Source organism: Bombina bombina, chromosome 7, assembly GCF_027579735.1.
Source record: "Bombina bombina isolate aBomBom1 chromosome 7, aBomBom1.pri, whole genome shotgun sequence".
In the NCBI taxonomy this organism is placed as follows: domain Eukaryota; kingdom Metazoa; phylum Chordata; class Amphibia; order Anura; family Bombinatoridae; genus Bombina; species Bombina bombina.
In genome coordinates, this window is record NC_069505.1 from 432,384,218 (window position 1) to 432,404,436 (window position 20,219).

Here is a 20,219-nt window from a genome sequence, read left to right on the forward strand (position 1 = left end):
CCGGCTGCCATATTAGATATTGTTACAGATACAAGTGCTACCTGCTTAATGTTTACATTAATAGAGCTTAACAGACACACATCCACTAATGCCCCTGCTCAAATCCCTTAGAGACATAAATACATATCTTTGTGGTATTGGAGGTTAACTGCATACAAGTGACCTATTCACATCACTACACACTATTAGAACATAGCTTGTAATGTTATCAGCAAACTCTGAAATCACCATTTTGCTTGTCCGTAAATCCTGCGCATTTGGTGTTTATGCTACGAAATGGGAAGAGTAAAGATGCAGTTAAGGATTTTATATTAAATAAAAAGAGAGAAGCGCTCAACCTGGGAACGAACAGCAGCATAATAGCTTGTTCTATGGCTAGTTAACACCCAAGAAGCAGCCTCTTTTTGTTCAACATGTGCCTTTCACAGAGAAGAACTTTCCTGTAGCATATCAGTCTGATCCTGACTTCACAGTACAGTCCAGCCCCGAAATACTAGGCAATCCCTCTCTGAACGAGAGAGACGGCAAAACCCCAGACGTACGTTTCAGCCTATTGTGGGCCTTGCTCAGTGTGCCAAGAGGGATATGGGTGCACCTTACTGACGAGGCCCACATTAGGCCGAAACGTACGTCTGGGGTTTTATCGTTTATCTTGTTTATGCTACAGTAAAGTTCTTCTCTGTGAAAGGCACATGTTGAGCAAAAAGAGGCTGCTTCTTTTGTGGAAACTAGCCATAGAACAAGCTATTATGCTATTGTTCGTTCCCAGGTTGAGCGCTTTCTCTTTTTATTTAAGAAATTTAAATTGTTTTGGGAAGTGATAGGTTTGAGCTTGAGGAGTATTAAAGGGACAGTCTACTTGATTTTTGTTATTGTTTAAAAATATAACATTGTTATATGAATATATTTTATAAACACTAAGCCCCTGTAGGCCGCCTCTTATCTCAGATTCAGTGCTTTTAAAATCTTATACAACAGCTAGACAGTGCTAGTTCATGTGACGTAGATAACATTGTGCTCACTCCCGTGCACTACAGCCACACAGTTCTAGTTCATGTGTGCCATATAGATATTGTTCCCACTCCCGTGCACTACAGCCAGACACTGCTAGTTCATGTGTGCCATATAAATAACATTGTGCTCAGTCCCGTGCACTACAGCTAGACAGTGCTAGTTCATGTGTGCCATGTAGATATAATTGTTCTCACTCCCCTGCACTACAGCCAGACAGTGCTAGTTCATGTGGGCCATATAGATAACATTGTGCTCATTCCTGTGCACTACAGCCAGGCAGTGCTAATTCATGTGTGCCACATAGATAACATTGTTCGCACCCCATTCACTACAGCCAGACAGTGCTAGTTCATGTGTGCCATACAGATAACATTGTGCTTACTCCCGTGCACTACAACCAGACAGTGCTAGTACATGTGTGCCATACAGATAACATTGTGCTTACTCCCGTGGAGAATGATAATGTAAGAACCAGCACTGATTGGCTAAAATGCAAGTTTGTAAAAAGAACTGAGATAAGAGGGCAGTCTGCAGAGGCCTAGATACAAGGTAATCACAGAGGTAAAAAGTATATTAATATAACTTAGATAAGGGGCAGTCTGCAGAGGCTTAGATACAGGGTAATCACAGAGGTAAAAAGTATATTAATATAACTGAGATAAGGAGCAGTCTGCAGAAGCTTAGCTACAAGGTAATCACAGAGGTAAAAAGTATATTAATATAACTGAGATAAGGAGCAGTCTGCAGAGGCTTAGATACAGGGTAATCACAGAGGTAAAAAGTATATTAATATAACTGAGATAAGGAGCAGTCTGCAGAGGCTTAGCTACAAGGTAATCACAGAGGTAAAAAGTATATTAATATAACTGAGATAAGGAGCAGTCTACAGAGGCTTAGATACAGGGTAATCACAGAGGTAAAAAGTATATTAATATAACTGAGATAAGGAGCAGTCTGCAGAGGCTTAGATACAGGGTAATCTCAGAGGTAAAAAGTATTAATATAACAGTGTTGGTTATGCAAAACTGAGGAGTGGGTAATAAAGGGATTATCTTTTTAAACAATAACAATTTTCAAGTACTGTCCCTTTAAAATCGGAAGCATTTTGGAATTGTGAACAATAAAAAAAAAAAAAAGGCACCAACAATACCGGCTGAAGCAAATAAATAGAAAAAACACAAGATTGTGATCAGGCCCATAGTAACCAGCATATCCAGGTAGTATTAGCCAGGTTATCAATAAGCTGTTTATATAGATCCTTCCACACCAGGTTTGTGTCTTAGGGCCCTATGATATAAAAGTCTCTGGGCTGGCGAGATTATTAAAGGATGTGCCGGTCCTATTTCCCTGGTGGAATGAAAACAGGGTGTCTTGTTAAAGGGCTTGCGTATACAGCATTTTCATATGGAGAGGAGATGCAGACATTAGAAAAGTGCTTACAAAAAGAATATTTGAACAAATCACACAAAAATATGCAGGACAACATTGTATTGTTAAGGTGCATCAAAAATCGTAACAAAATTCTTCACGAAAAATTGTATTTTATACAAAACGTAAGATTTGAATGTAAATTAAACGAGAATAAATCTTTTTAAATATGTACAGCCTAAATTATAATTTATGTGCAAAAAACCTATAGAAATATGTACTTATAAGTACAAAATACAAAGCCGCATTGTTTTCATACATAAATGTATGCGATTTTAAGATGCTATACACAGAAAGCAGCGTAATGGGATTTATATTAGCTGGAGTATTTCATTTTAAAGTGCGCCCCCTGCAAAGTGTCCCTTTCCAGCGAGCTCCATTACTTTTAATAGGAGACATTTTGCCACTCGCCTACAATAATTCCACCAGGACAGCCCCTGTGACAGTATGTGAGAAAAACCACGTCTGATTTGGCTACCTTATCATGGGGCCCTAAGACGTTTTTGTCTTTATTAAAACTAGTTTGTATCTTGCAGTGGATGTGTAAAAATACAGGTACAGAATTTCTGAATGATGGTGCACATGCACCGATGCAGAATAGATTAGCGCTTATGTAAATAAATGCCTGACATAATGATGTATTCCCTGGTCAGCCTATGAAATAATATGCTGATTAAATAGTAAAGATCGAAGTGTTATGGTTTAATTTTGTATAAGTAATATGCACTGCTGTGTGTTGTCTATTCTGCTCAGGACAATTAGGGGACAGGTATTAAGCAAGCAATAAAATCTGTGCAAACAAAGCTGTGTTTAATATATAAATGGTAAAGGGTTTGCTCACACTCTTTTATTGCTTTTTTTATATTTGTTCCTAAATGTTCTTAGCAGAAGAGATAGATAAGGGGAAACTTTATTAGAAACTCAGTGGAACTGAAAAAACAACAATTTTCTGAGCTAAATTAAAGGAAAATGGGACAAAAAAAAAAGTGTAATGCAGTTTTTTTTTTAACACATAAACCTGTTTATATTACAAGCTCTAAATGTTTAATTAAGCCAGACAGTGGTGTATATCTAGCTACAGCATTGCCTACTGAAAGTTTGTTTAGATATTTATTAAAGGGATGGAAAAGACAACATTGAAATGTGTCTATCTAAATAGAAACATTTATACACATATGCTGTGTGGGCCGTGCACCTTGTCACTGTGTCGCTTGTATGACTCAAATAGTCTTCACTGAAACAACACACACCACTACCTAGTGTTTGTATCACAATCTTCTTGTAGCATATGTGCGTATGCCGCTGAAACCCACTAGCTTACTAGCAGCACTTTGTAAATGGACGCACATTGCAAACATGTTTCTGTGTAAAATTTAAATCCAAATGTGTGTATCTAAATTTTGTCCTTTGTGGCCCTTTAATTTGTTTTGATTCTTAGTCCAACAGAAATAACATTTATATGTGGTCTTTCATGATGCAGATTTTTCACACTAATATGTAATATGCCGGAAAATCAATTAAAAATGAGAAATTAAATGCAATTAATGTATTTTCTTGCTTGGTGTGTGTTGGTGTCATGCTGTAGTAGGCTAGCGTGTGCTCTATCCCTTACATATATACACATCTGCATAGTAGGCTAGGGTGTGCTCTATCCCTTACACATATACACATCTGTATAGTAAGCTAGCGTGTGCTATATCCTTTACATATATATATACGTCTGTATAGTAGGCAAGCGTGTGCTCTATCTCTTACATATATACACGTCTGTATAGTAGGCTAGCGTGTGCTCTATCCCTCACATATATACAGGTCTGTATAGTAAGCTAGCGTGTGCTCTATCTCTTACATATATACACATCTGCATAGTAGGGTAGGGTGTGCTCTATCCCTTACATATATACACGTCTGTATAGTAAGCTAGCGTGTGCTCTATCCTTTACATATATACACATCTGTATAGTAGGCTAGTGTGTGCTCTATCCCTTACATATATACACATCTGTATAGTAAGCTAGCTTGTGCTCTATCCCTTACATATATACACGTCTGTATAGTAAGCTAGCATGTGCTCTATCCCTTGCATATATACACGTCTGTATAGTAGGCTAGTGTGTGCTCTATCCCTTACATATATACACATCTGTATAGTAAGCTAGCATGTGCTCTATCCCTTACATATATACACGTCTGTATAGTAAGCTAGCATGTGCTCTATCCCTTACATATATACATGTCTGTATAGTAGGCTAGTGTGTGCTCTATCCCTTACATATATACACATATCTGTATAGTAGGGTAGCGTGTGCTTTATCCCTTACATATATACACATCTCTGTATAGTAGACTAGTGTGTGCTCTATCTCTTACATATATACACGTCTGTATAGTAAGCTAGCGTGTGCTCTATCTCTTACATATATACACTTCTGTATAGTAAGCTAGTGTGTGCTCTATCCCTTACATATATACACGTCTGTATAGTAAGCTAGCATGTGCTCTATCTCTTACATATATACACGTCTGTATAGTAGGTTAGTGTGTGCTCTATCCCTTACATATATACACGTCTGTATAGTAAGCTAGCATGTGCTCTATCTCTTACATATATACACGTCTGTATAGTAGGCTAGCGTGTGCTCTATCCCTTACATATATACACGTCTGTATAGTAAGCTAGCGTGTGCTCTATCCCTTACATATATACACATCTGTATAGTAGGCTAGCGTGTGCTCTATCCCTTACATATATACACATCTGTATAGTAAGCTAGCGTGTGCTCAATCCCTTACATATATGCACGTCTGTATAGTAAGCTAGCGTGTGCTCTATCCGTTACATACATACACATCTGTATTATAAGCTAGCGTGTGCTCTATCCTCTCCATATATACACACCTGTGTAGTAAGCTAGCGTGTGCTCTATCCCTTACATATATACACATCTGTATAGTAGGCTAGCGTGTGCTCTATCCCTTACATGTATACACGTCTGTATAGTAGGCTAGCGTGGGCTCTCTCCCTTACATGTATACACGTCTGTATAGTATATTAGCGTGTGCTCTATCCTCTCCATATATACACATCTGTATAGTAGGCTAGCATGTGCTCTATCCCTTGCATATATACACATCTGTATAGTAAGCTAGCGTGTGCGCTATCCCTTACATATACACATCTGTATAGTAAGCTAGCATGTGCTCTATCCCTTACATATATACACATCTGTATTATAAGCTAGTGTGTGCTCTATCCCTTACATATATACACATCTGTATAGTAAGCTAGTGTGTGCTCTATCCCTTACATATATACACATCTGTATAGTAAGCTAGCGTGTGCTCTATCCCTTACATATATACACGTCTGTATAGTAAGCTAGTGTGTGCTCTATCCCTTACATATATACACATCTGCGTAGTTGACTAGCGTGTGCTCTATCCCTTACATATATACAGATTTGTATTGTAGGCTAGCGTGTGCTCTTTCCCTTACATACATAGAAGTCTGTATAGTATGTTAGCGTGTGCTCTATCCCTTACATATATACACGTTTGTATAGTAGGCTAGTGTGTGCTATATCCCTTGCATATATACATGTCTACATAGTAAGCTAGGGTTTGCTCTTTCCCTTGCATATATACACGTCTGTATAGTAAGCTAGCGTGTGCTCTATCCCTTACATATATACACCTCTGTATAGTAAGCTAGCGTGTGCTCTATCCCTTGCATATATACACATCTGTATAGTAAGCTAGCGTGTGCTCTATCCCTTACATATGTACACATCTGTATAGTAAGCTAGGGTGTGCTCTTTCCCTTGCATATATACACGTCTGTATAGTAAGCTAGCGTGTGCTCTATCCCTTACATATATACACCTCTGTATAGTAAGCTAGCGTGTGCTCTATCCCTTGCATATATACACATCTGTATAGTAAGCTAGTGTGTGCTCTATCCCTTACATATATACACATCTGTATAGTAAGCTAGGGTGTGCTCTATCCCTTGCATATATAGACGTCTGTATAGTAAGCTAGCGTGTGCTCTATCCCTTACATATATACACATCTGTATAGTAGGCTAGTGTGTGCTCTATCCCTTACATATATACACATATGTATAGTAGGCTAGCGTGTGCCTTATCCCTTACATATATACACATCTGTATAGTAAGCTAGCGTGTGCTCTATCCCTTACATATATACACATCTGTATAGTAAGCTAGCGTGTGCTCTATCCCTTACATATATACACATATGTATAGTAGGCTAGCGTGTGCCTTATCCCTTACATATATACACATCTGTATAGTAGGCTAGTGTGTGCTCTATCCCTTACATATATACACATCTGTATAGTAAGCTAGTGTGTGCTCTATCCCTTACATATATACACATCTGTATAGTAAGCTAGCGTGTGCTCTATCCCTTACATATATACACATCTGTATAGTAAGCTAGTGTGTGCTCTATCCCTTACATATATACACATCTGTATAGTAAGCTAGGGTGTGCTCTATCCCTTGCATATATAGACGTCTGTATAGTAAGCTAGCGTGTGCTCTATCCCTTACATATATACACATCTGTATAGTAGGCTAGTGTGTGCTCTATCCCTTACATATATACACATATGTATAGTAGGCTAGCGTGTGCCTTATCCCTTACATATATATACACATCTGTATAGTAAGCTAGCGTGTGCTCTATCCCTTACATATATACACATCTGTATAGTAAGCTAGCGTGTGCTCTATCCCTTACATATATACACATATGTATAGTAGGCTAGCGTGTGCCTTATCCCTTACATATATACACATCTGTATAGTAGACTAGTGTGTGCTCTATCCCTTACATATATACACATCTGTATAGTAAGCTAGTGTGTGCTCTATCCCTTACATATATACATGTCTGTATAGTAAGCTAGCGTGTGCTCTATCCCTTACATAAATACACATCTGTATACTAAGCTAGCGTGTGCTCTATCCCTTATATATATATATATATACACGACTGTATTGTAGGCTAGCTTGTGCTATTTCCCTTACATATATACACGTCTGTATAGTAGGCTAGCGTGTGCTCTATCCCTTACATATATACACGTTCTGTATAGTAAGCTAGTGTGTGCTCTATCCCTTACATATATACACATCTGCATAGTAGACTAGCGTGTGCTCTATCCCTTACATATATACACATCTGTATAGTAAGCTAGCATGTGCTCTATCCCTTACATATATACACATCTGTATTATAAGCTAGTGTGTGCTCTATCCCTTACATATATACACATCTGTATTATAAGCTAGTGTGTGCTCTATCCCTTACATATATACACATCTGCATAGTTGACTAGCGTGTGCTCTATCCCTTACATATATACACTTCTGTATAGTAAGCTAGCTTGTGCTCTATCCCTTACATATATACAGATTTGTATTGTAGGCTAGCGTGTGCTCTTTCCCTTACATACATACAAGTCTGTATAGTATGTTAGCGTGTGCTCTATCCCTTACATATATACACGTTTGTATAGTAGGCTAGTGTGTGCTATATCCCTTGCATATATACATGTCTACATAGTAAGCTAGGGTTTGCTCTTTCCCTTGCATATATACACGTCTGTATAGTAAGCTAGCGTGTGCTCTATCCCTTACATATATACACCTCTGTATAGTAAGCTAGCGTGTGCTCTATCCCTTGCATATATACACATCTGTATAGTAAGCTAGCGTGTGCTCTATCCCTTACATATATACACATCTGTATAGTAAGCTAGGGTGTGCTCTTTCCCTTGCATATATACACGTCTGTATAGTAAGCTAGCGTGTGCTCTATCCCTTACATATATACACCTCTGTATAGTAAGCTAGCGTGTGCTCTATCCCTTGCATATATACACATCTGTATAGTAAGCTAGGGTGTGCTCTATCCCTTACATATATACACGTCTGTATAGTATGTTAGCGTGTGCTCTATCCTCTCCATATATACACGTCTGTATAGTAGTCTAGTGTGTGTTCTATCCCTTACATATATACACGTCTGTATAGTAGGCTAGTGTGTGTGCTCTATCCCTAGCATATATACACGTCTGTATAGTAAGCTAGCGTGTGCTCTATCCTTTACATATATACACATCTGTATAGTAGGCTAGTGTGTGCTCTATCCCTTACATATATACACATCTGTATAGTAAGCTAGCTCGTGCTCTATCCCTTACATATATACACGTCTGTATAGTAAGCTAGCATGTGCTCTATCCCTTGCATATATACACGTCTGTATAGTAGGCTAGCGTGTGCTCTATCCCTTACATATATACACTTTTTTTTATAGTAAGCTAGCGTGTGCTCTATCCCTTACATATATATATATATATATATATACATACACATCTGTATAGTAGGCTAGTGTGTGCTCTATCCCTTACATATATACACGTCTGTATAGTAGGCTACTGTGTGCTCTATCCCTTACATATATACACGTTTGTATAGTAGGCTAGTGTGTGCTATATCCCTTGCATATATACATGTCTACATAGTAAGCTAGGGTTTGCTCTTTCCCTTGCATATATACACGTCTGTATAGTAAGCTAGCGTGTGCTCTATCCCTTACATATATACACCTCTGTATAGTAAGCTAGCGTGTGCTCTATCCCTTGCATATATACACATCTGTATAGTAAGCTAGCGTGTGCTCTATCCCTTACATATGTACACATCTGTATAGTAAGCTAGGGTGTGCTTTCCCTTGCATATATACACGTCTGTATAGTAAGCTAGCGTGTGCTCTATCCCTTGCATATATACACATCTGTATAGTAAGCTAGTGTGTGCTCTATCCCTTACATATATACACCTCTGTATAGTAAGCTAGCGTGTGCTCTATCCCTTACATATATACACATCTGTATAGTAGGCTAGTGTGTGCTCTATCCCTTACATATATACACATATGTATAGTAGGCTAGCGTGTGCCTTATCCCTTACATATATACACATCTGTATAGTAAGCTAGCGTGTGCTCTATCCCTTACATATATACACATCTTTATAGTAAGCTAGCGTGTGCTCTATCACTTACATATATACACATATGTATAGTAGGCTAGCGTGTGCCTTATCCCTTACATATATACACATCTGTATAGTAGGCTAGTGTGTGCTCTATCCCTTACATATATACACATCTGTATAGTAAGCTAGTGTGTGCTCTATCCCTTACATATATACATGTCTGTATAGTAAGCTAGCGTGTGCTCTATCCCTTACATAAATACACATCTGTATACTAAGCTAGCGTGTGCTCTATCCCTTATATATATATATATATATATATATATATATATATATATATATATATATATACACGACTGTATTGTAGGCTAGCTTGTGCTATTTCCCTTACATATATACACGTCTGTATAGTAGGCTAGCGTGTGCTCTATCCCTTACATATATACACGTTCTGTATAGTAAGCTAGTGTGTGCTCTATCCCTTACATATATACACATCTGCGTAGTAGACTAGCGTGTGCTCTATCCCTTACATATATACACATCTGTATAGTAAGCTAGCGTGTGCTCTATCCCTTACATATATACACGTCTGTATAGTAAGCTAGTGTGTGCTCTATCCCTTACATATATACACATCTGCATAGTTGACTAGCGTGTGCTCTATCCCTTACATATATACACTTCTGTATAGTAAGCTAGCTTGTGCTCTATCCCTTACATATATACAGATTTGTATTGTAGGCTAGCGTGTGCTCTTTCCCTTACATACATACAAGTCTGTATAGTATGTTAGCGTGTGCTCTATCCCTTACATATATACACGTTTGTATAGTAGGCTAGTGTGTGCTATATTCCTTGCATATATACATGTCTACATAGTAAGCTAGGGTGTGCTCTTTCCCTTGCATATATACACGTCTGTATAGTAAGCTAGCGTGTGCTCTATCCCTTACATATATACACGTTTGTATAGTAGGCTAGTGTGTGCTATATCCCTTGCATATATACACATCTGTATAGTAAGCTAGCGTGTGCTCTATCCCTTACATATATACACATCTGTATAGTAAGCTAGGGTGTGCTCTTTCCCTTGCATATATACACGTCTGTATAGTAAGCTAGCGTGTGCTCTATCCCTTACATATATACACCTCTGTATAGTAAGCTAGCGTGTGCTCTATCCCTTACATATATACACATCTGTATAGTAAGCTAGCGTGTGCTCTATCCCTTACATATATACACATCTGTATAGTAAGCTAGGGTGTGCTCTATCCCTTGCATATATAGACGTCTGTATAGTAAGCTAGCGTGTGCTCTATCCCTTACATATATACTCATCTGTATAGTAGGCTAGTGTGTGCTCTATCCCTTACATATATACACGTTTGTATAGTAGGCTAGTGTGTGCTATATCCCTTGCATATATACATGTCTACATAGTAAGCTAGGGTTTGCTCTTTCCCTTGCATATATACACGTCTGTATAGTAAGCTAGCGTGTTCTCTATCCCTTACATATATACACCTCTGTATAGTAAGCTAGCGTGTGCTCTATCCCTTGCATATATACACATCTGTATAGTAAGCTAGCGTGTGCTCTATCCCTTACATATATACACATCTGTATAGTAAGCTAGGGTGTGCTCTATCCCTTGCATATATAGACGTCTGTATAGTAAGCTAGCGTGTGCTCTATCCCTTACATATATACACATCTGTATAGTAGGCTAGTGTGTGCTCTATCCCTTACATATATACTCATCTGTATAGTAAGCTAGTGTGTGCTCTATCCCTTACATATATACTCATCTGTATAGTAAGCTAGCGTGTGCTCTATCCCTTACATAAATACACGTCTGTATAGTAAGCTAGCGTGTGCTCTATCCCTTATATATATATATATATATATATATATATACACACACGACTGTATTGTAGGCTAGCTTGTGCTATTTCCCTTACATATATACACGTCTGTATAGTAGGCTAGCGTGTGCTCTATCCCTTACATATATACACATCTGCGTAGTAGACTAGCGTGTGCTCTATCCCTTACATATATACACATCTGTATAGTAAGCTTGCGTGTGCTCTATCCCTTACATATATACACTTCTGTATAGTAAGCTTGCGTGTGCTCTATCCCTTACATATATACACTTCTGTATAGTAAGCTAGCTTGTGCTCTATCCCTTACATATATACACGTCTGTATAGTATGTTAGCGTGTGCTCTATCCTCTCCATATATACACATCTGTATAGTAAGCTTGCGTGTGCTCTATCCCTTACATATATATACGTCTATATAGTAAGCTAGCTTGTGCTCTATCCCTTACATATATACACATCTGTATTGTAGGCTAGCGTGTGCTCTTTCCTTTACATATATACACATCTGTATAGTATGTTAGCGTGTGCTCTATCCTCTCCATATATACACATCTGTATAGTAGGCTAGCGTGTGCTCAATCCCTTACATATATACATGTCTGTATAGTAGGCTAGTGTGTGCTATATCCCTTGCATATATACACATCTATATAGTAAGCTAGGGTGTGCTCTTTCCCTTGCATATATACACGTCTGTATAGTAAGCTAGCATGTGCTCTATCCCTTACATATATACACGTCTGTATAGTAAACTAGCGTCTGCTCTATCCCTTGCATATATACACATCTGTATAGTAAGCTAGCGTGTGCACTATCCCTTGCATATATACAGATCTGTATAGTAAGCTAGGGTGTGCTCTATCCCTTGCATATATACACATCTGTATAGTAAGCTAGCGTGTGCTCTATCCCTTACATATATACACATCTGTATAGTAAGCTAGGGTGTGCTCTATCCCTTGCATATATACACGTCTGTATAGTATGTTAGCGTGTGCTATATCCTCTCCATATATACACACCTGCATGGTAAGCTAGCGTGTGCTCTATCCCTTACATATATACACATCTGTATAGTAGGCTAGCGTGTGCTCTATCCTCTCTATATATACACGTCTGTATAGTAGGCTAGTATGTGCTCTATCCTCCCTATATATACTCGTCTGTATAGTATGTTAGCGTGTGCTCTATCCTCTCCATATATACACGTCTGTATAGTAGTCTAGTGTGTGTTCTATCCCTTACATATATACACGTCTGTATAGTAGGCTAGTGTGTGTGCTCTATCCCTAGCATATATACACGTCTGTATAGTAAGCTAGCGTGTGCTCTATCCTTTACATATATACACATCTGTATAGTAGGCTAGTGTGTGCTCTATCCCTTACATATATACACATCTGTATAGTAAGCTAGCTTGTGCTCTATCCCTTACATATATACACGTCTGTATAGTAAGCTAGCATGTGCTCTATCCCTTGCATATATACACGTCTGTATAGTAGGCTAGCGTGTGCTCTATCCCTTACATATATACACTTTTTTTTATAGTAAGCTAGCGTGTGCTCTATCCCTTACATATATACACATCTGTATAGTAGGCTAGTGTGTGCTCTATCCCTTACATATATACACGTCTGTATAGTAGGCTACTGTGTGCTCTATCCCTTACATATATACACGTCTGTATAGTAGGCTACTGTGTGCTCTATCCCTTACATATATACACGTCTGTATAGTAGGCTACTGTGTGCTCTATCCCTTACATATATACATGTCTTTATAGTAGTCTAGCGTGTTCTCTATCCTCTCCATATATACACAATTGTATTGTAGGCTAGCGTGTGCTGTATCGTCTCCATATATACACGTCTGTATAGTAGACTAGCATGTGCTCTATCCCTTACATATATACACGTCTATATAGTAGTCTAGCAAGTGATCTATCCTCTCCATATATACACATCTGTATTGTAGGCTAGCGTGTGCTGTATCCTCTCCATGTATACACATCTGTATTGTAGGCTAGCGTGTGCTGTATCCTCTCCATATATACACGTCTGTATAGTAAGCTAGCGTGTGCGCTATACTCTCCATATATACACATTTGTATAGTATCTAGGAAGGAAAGGATAGAGGGCGCCACATGGTGCAGATCATAAAAGTAAATAAAAACAGCAGCAATTGGATCACAAGAATCCTACTCACACAGTATAAGGCACCAATGTGCAGTATTCGCAGTCCGGAACCACACGTCGTCCGGTAGACCTCTTTCAAGGTGTTGTCAGGTGGGATTCCTCGTCTCACCAGGGAGAGTCCAGGGAAATCCAAAATGGTGTGATGGGAGCAAATCAGTGTCCAATATAGCGCAAACCAAAAAAAATCCCAAAAGATCCAAATGGATGGTGATAAAATGGAATAGGCGTAAGCCAAAAATGATGCAGCAGATAGAGAGTAAAAGTAATAAAATTTATTCCAAATTAAAAACAGCAACGCGTTTCTCAGTGTTCAACACTGTTTCATCAGGCTAGCCCTCTATCCTTTCCTTCCTAGATATATCATCCGTGTTGCGGCACAACACCTTGGAGGAGCAGCCTACACTATCTTGGAATACCCTCATCTGTCTGTTAGCTTTTGGAATTGCCATTGTGTATTCTTGGACTTTGTATCAGAATACATACACTGAACTTTACAGTTTGTATTGTTTTCTTTACTTTTGAGTGCCATTACAGCAATGTTCTGATATTAATATTATAATACTGTTGTTGCTTTTTTATACATACTTTTTTTTTTTTTTAATCATTAATCTTTGTAATACCTATCCTAGGCGCATCTTATAAGTGCTTTAGTGACATCATCACTGAAGCACTAGTTATTGCTTATACATTTGTATAGTAGGCTAGGGTGTGCTGTATCCTCTCCATATATACACGTCTGTTTAGTATCTAGCGTGTGCTTTAACCCTTTCATATATACACGTCTGTATAGTAAGCTAGTGTGTGCTCTATCCCTTACATATATAGACGTCTGTATTGTAGGCTAGCTTGTGCTCTTTCCCTTACATATATATGTCTGTATAGTATGTTAGCGTGTGCTCTATCCTCTCCATATATACAAGTCTGTATAGTAGTCTAGCATGTGTTCTATCCCTTACATATATACACGTCTGTTTAGTATCTAGCGTGTGCTCTATCCCTTACATATATACACTTTTTTTTATAGTAAGCTAGCGTGTGCTCTATCCCTTAACCCCTTAATGACCACAGCACTTTTCCATTTTCTGTCCATTTGGGACCAAGGCTATTTTTACATTTTTGCGGTGTTTGTGTTTAGCTGTAATTTTCCTCTTACTCATTTACTGTACCCACATATATTATATACCGTTTTTCTCGCCATTAAATGGACTTTCCAAAGATACCATTATTTTCATCATATCTTATAATTTACTTTAAAAAAATTATAAAATATGAGAAAAAAATGGAAAAAAACACACTTTCTCCAACATAGGTGTGTCCGGTCCACGGCGTCATCCTTACTTGTGGGATATTCTCTTCCCCAACAGGAAATGGCAAAGAGCCCAGCAAAGCTGGTCACATGATCCCTCCTAGGCTCCGCCTTCCCCAGTCATTCTCTTTGCCGTTGTACAGGCAACATCTCCACGGAGATGGCTTAGAGTTTTTTGGTGTTTAACTGTAGTTTTTATTATTCAATCAAGAGTTTGTTATTTTAAAATAGTGCTGGTATGTACTATTTACTCTGAAACAGAAAGGTGATGAAGATTTCTGTTTGTAAGAGGAAAATGATTTTAGCAACCGTTACTAAAATCGATGGCTGTTTCCACACAGGACTGTTGACAGGAATTAACTTCAGTTGGGGGAAACAGTGAGCAGACTTTTGCTGCTTGAGGTATGACACATTTCTAACAAGACGATGTAATGCTGGAAGCTGTCATTTTCCCTATGGGATCCGGTAAGCCATTTTTATTACATAAGAAAAAAAGGGCTTCACAAGGGCTTTTAAGACTGTAGACATTTTCTGGGCTAAAACGATTGATATATAAACATATTTTAAAACTTCATAGCTCTGAGGAATTATTTTATTCTTGGGATTTATGTAAAATAACCGGCAGGCACTGTATTGGACACCTTATCCTCTAGGGGCTTTCCCTAATCATAGGCAGAGCCTCATTTTCGCGCCTCTATTGCGCACTTGTTTTTGGGAAGCATGACATGCAGATGCATGTGTGAGGAGCTCTGATACACAGAAAAGACTTTCTGAAGGCGTCATTTGGTATCGTATTCCCCTTTGGGCTTGGTTGGGTCTCAGCAAAGCAGATACCAGGGACTGTAAAGGTGTTAAATATAAAAACGGCTCCGGTTCCGTTATTTTAAGAGTTAAAGCTTTCAAATTTAAGGCTTTAAGACACTGTGGTGAAATTTTGGTGAATTTTGAACAATTCCTTCATACTTTTTCACATTTGCAGTAATAAAGTGTGTTCAGTTTAAAATTTAAAGTGACAGTAACGGTTTTATTTTAAAACTTTTTTTGTACTTTGTTATCAAGTTTATGCCTGTTTAACATGTCTGAACTACCAGATAGACTGTGTTCTGTATGTGGGGAAGCCAAGGTTCCTTCTCATTTAAATAGATGTGATTTATGTGACACAAAATTTAGAGAAAATGATGCCCAAGATGATTCCTCAAGTGAGGGGAGTAAGCATGGTACTGCATCATCCCCTCCTTCGTCTACACCAGTCTTGCCCACACAGGAGGCCCCTAGTACATCTAGTGCGCCAATACTCCTTACTATGCAACAATTAACGGCTGTAATGGATAATTCTATCAAAAACATTTTAGCCAAAATGCCCACTTATCAGCGAAAGCGCGACTGCTCTGTTTTAGAAAATACTGAAGAGCATGAGGACGCTGATGATATTGGTTCTGAAGTGCCCCTACACCAGTCTGAGGGGGCCAGGGAGGTTTTGTCTGAGGGAGAAATTTCAGATTCAGGGAAAATTTCTCAACAAGCTGAACCTGATGTGATTACATTTAAATTTAAATTGGAACATCTCCGCGCCCTACTTAAGGAGGTGTTATCTACTCTGGATGATTGTGAGAATTTGGTCATTCCAGAGAAATTATGTAAAATGGACAAGTTCCTAGAGGTCCCGGGGCCCCCCGAAGCTTTTCCTATACCCAAGCGGGTGGCGGACATTGTAAATAAAGAATGGGAAAGGCCCGGCATACCTTTCGTCCCTCCCCCTATATTTAAGAAATTGTTTCCTATGGTCGACCCCAGAAAGGACTTATGGCAGACAGTCCCCAAGGTCGAGGGGGCGGTTTCTACTCTAAACAAACGCACCACTATACCCATAGAAGATAGTTGTGCTTTCAAAGATCCTATGGATAAAAAATTAGAGGGTTTGCTTAAAAAGATGTTTGTTCAGCAAGGTTACCTTCTACAACCAATTTCATGCATTGTTCCTGTCACTACAGCAGCGTGTTTCTGGTTCGATGAACTAGAAAAGGCGCTCAATAAAGATTCTTCTTATGAGGAGATTTTGGACAGAATTCATGCTCTCAAATTGGCTAACTCTTTCACCCTAGACGCCACTTTGCAATTGGCTAGATTAGCGGCGAAAAATTCTGGGTTTGCTATTGTGGCGCGCAGAGCGCTTTGGCTAAAATCTTGGTCAGCGGATGCGTCTTCCAAGAACAAATTGCTTAACATTCCTTTCAAGGGGAAAACGCTGTTTGGCCCTGACTTGAAAGAGATTATTTCTGATATCACTGGGGGCAAGGGCCACGCCCTTCCTCAGGATAGGTCTTTCAAGGCCAAAAATAAACCTAATTTTCGTCCCTTTCGCAGAAACGGACCAGCCCCAAGTGCTACGTCCTCTAAGCAAGAGGGTAATACTTCTCAAGCCAAGCCAGCCTGGAGGCCAATGCAAGGCTGGAACAAAGGAAAGCAGGCCAAGAAACCTGCCACTGCTACCAAGACAGCATGAGATGTTGGCCCCCGATCCGGGACCGGATCTGGTGGGGGGCAGACTCTCTCTCTTCGCTCAGGCTTGGGCAAGAGATGTTCTTGATCCTTGGGCGCTAGAAATAGTCTCCCAAGGTTATCTTCTGGAATTCAAGGGACTTCCCCCAAGGGGGAGGTTCCACAGGTCTCAATTGTCTTCAGACCACATAAAAAAACAGGCATTCTTACATTGTGTAGAAGACCTGTTAAAAATGGGACTGATTCATCCTGTTCCATTAGGAGAACAAGGGATGGGGTTCTACTCCAATCTGTTCGTAGTTCCCAAAAAAGAGGGAACATTCAGACCAATCTTAGATCTCAAGATCCTAAACAAGTTCTCAAGGTTCCATCGTTCAAAATGGAAACCATTCGAACAATTCTTCCTTCCATCCAGGAAGGTCAATTCATGACCACGGTGGATTTAAAGGATGCGTATCTACATATTCCTATCCACAAGGAACATCATCGGTTCCTAAGGTTCGCATTTCTGGACAAGCATTACCAGTTTGTGGCACTTCCGTTCGGATTAGCCACTGCTCCAAGAATTTTCACAAAGGTACTAGGGTCCCTTCTAGCGGTGCTAAGACCAAGGGGCATTGCAGTAGTACCTTACTTGGACGACATTCTGATTCAAGCGTCGTCCCTTCCACAAGCAAAGGCTCACACGGACATTGTCCTGGCCTTTCTCAGATCTCACGGGTGGAAAGTGAACGTAGAAAAAAGTTCTCTATCTCCGTCAACAAGGGTTCCCTTCTTGGGAACAATAATAGACTCCTTAGAAATGAGGATTTTTCTGACAGAGGCCAGAAAATCAAAACTTCTAAACTCTTGTCAAGTACTTCATTCTGTTCCTCTTCCTTCCATAGCGCAGTGCATGGAAGTAATAGGTTTGATGGTAGCGGCAATGGACATAGTTCCTTTTGCGCGAATTCATCTAAGACCATTACAACTGTGCATGCTCAGTCAGTGGAATGGGGATTATACAGACTTGTCTCCGACGATACAAGTAGATCAGAGGACCAGAGTTTCACTCCGTTGGTGGCTGTCCCTGGACAACCTGTCACAGGGGATGAGCTTCCGCAGACCAGAGTGGGTCATTGTCACGACCGACGCCAGTCTGGTGGGCTGGGGCGCGGTCTGGGGACCCCTGAAAGCTCAGGGTCTTTGGTCTCGGGAAGAATCTCTTCTCCCGATAAATATTCTGGAACTGAGAGCGATATTCAATGCTCTCAAGGCTTGGCCTCAGCTAGCAAAGGCCAAATTCATACGGTTTCAATCAGACAACATGACGACTGTTGCGTACATCAACCATCAGGGGGGAACAAGGAGTTCCCTGGCGATGGAAGAAGTGACCAAAATCATTCAATGGGCGGAGACTCACTCCTGCCACTTGTCTGCAATCCACATCCCAGGAGTGGAAAATTGGGAAGCAGATTTTCTGAGTCGTCAGACATTTCATCCGGGGGAGTGGGAACTCCATCCGGAAATCTTTGCCCAAATTACTCAGTTGTGGGGCATTCCAGACATGGATCTGATGGCCTCTCATCAGAACTTCAAGGTTCCTTGCTACGGGTCCAGATCCAGGGATCCCAAGGCGACTCTAGTAGATGCACTAGTGGCACCTTGGACCTTCAAACTAGCTTATGTATTCCCGCCGTTTCCTCTCATTCCCAGGCTGGTAGCCAGGATCAATCAGGAGAGGGCATCAGTGATCTTGATAGCTCCTGCGTGGCCACGCAGGACTTGGTATGCAGACCTGGTGAATATGTCATCGGCACCACCATGGAAGCTACCCTTGAGACGGGACCTTCTTGTTCAAGGTCCGTTCGAACATCCGAATCTGGTCTCACTCCAACTGACTGCCTGGAGATTGAACGCTTGATCTTATCAAAGCGAGGGTTCTCAGATTCTGTCATTGATACTCTTGTTCAGGCCAGAAAGCCTGTAACTAGAAAAATCTACCACAAAATATGGAAAAAATATATCTGTTGGTGTGAATCTAAAGGATTCCCTTGGGACAAGATAAAAATTCCTAAGATTCTATCCTTTCTTCAAGAAGGTTTGGAGAAAGGATTATCTGCAAGTTCTTTGAAGGGACAGATTTCTGCTTATCTGTGTTACTTCACAAAAAGCTGGCAGCTCTGCCAGATGTTCAAGCCTTTGTTCAGGCTCTGGTTAGAATCAAGCCTGTTTACAAACCTTTGACTCCTCCTTGGAGTCTCAATTTAGTTCTTTCAGTTCTTCAGGGGGTTCCGTTTGAACCCTTACATTCCGTTGATGTTAAGTTATTATCTTGGAAAGTTTTGTTTTTGGTTGCAATTTCTTCTGCTAGAAGAGTTTCGGAATTATCTGCTCTGCAGTGTTCTCCTCCTTATCTGGTGTTCCATGCAGATAAGGTGGTTTTGCGTACTAAACCTGGTTTTCTTCCGAAAGTTGTTTCTAACAAAAACATTAACCAGGAGATAGTCGTGCCTTCTTTGTGTCCGAATCCAGTTTCAAAGAAGGAACGTTTGTTGCACAATTTGGATGTAGTTCGTGCTTTAAAATTCTATTTAGATGCTACAAAGGATTTTAGACAAACATCTTCCTTGTTTGTTGTTTATTCTGGTAAAAGGAGAGGTCAAAAAGCAACTTCTACCTCTCTCTCCTTTTGGCTTAAAAGCATCATCAGATTGGCTTACGAGACTGCCGGACGGCAGCCTCCTGAAAGAATCACAGCTCATTCCACTAGGGCCGTGGCTTCCACATGGGCCTTCAAGAACGAGGCTTCTGTTGATCAGATATGTAGGGCAGCGACTTGGTCTTCACTGCACACTTTTACT

General features: G+C 39.8%; 1 protein-coding gene across 3 annotated transcripts in view; it reads left to right on the plus strand.

Annotated features, from left to right (window-relative positions):
• The window catches only part of TCF20 (transcription factor 20), a 222,420-nt gene that overhangs the window by 68,295 nt on the left and 133,906 nt on the right, over positions 1–20,219 (plus strand). The window lies entirely within an intron of this gene.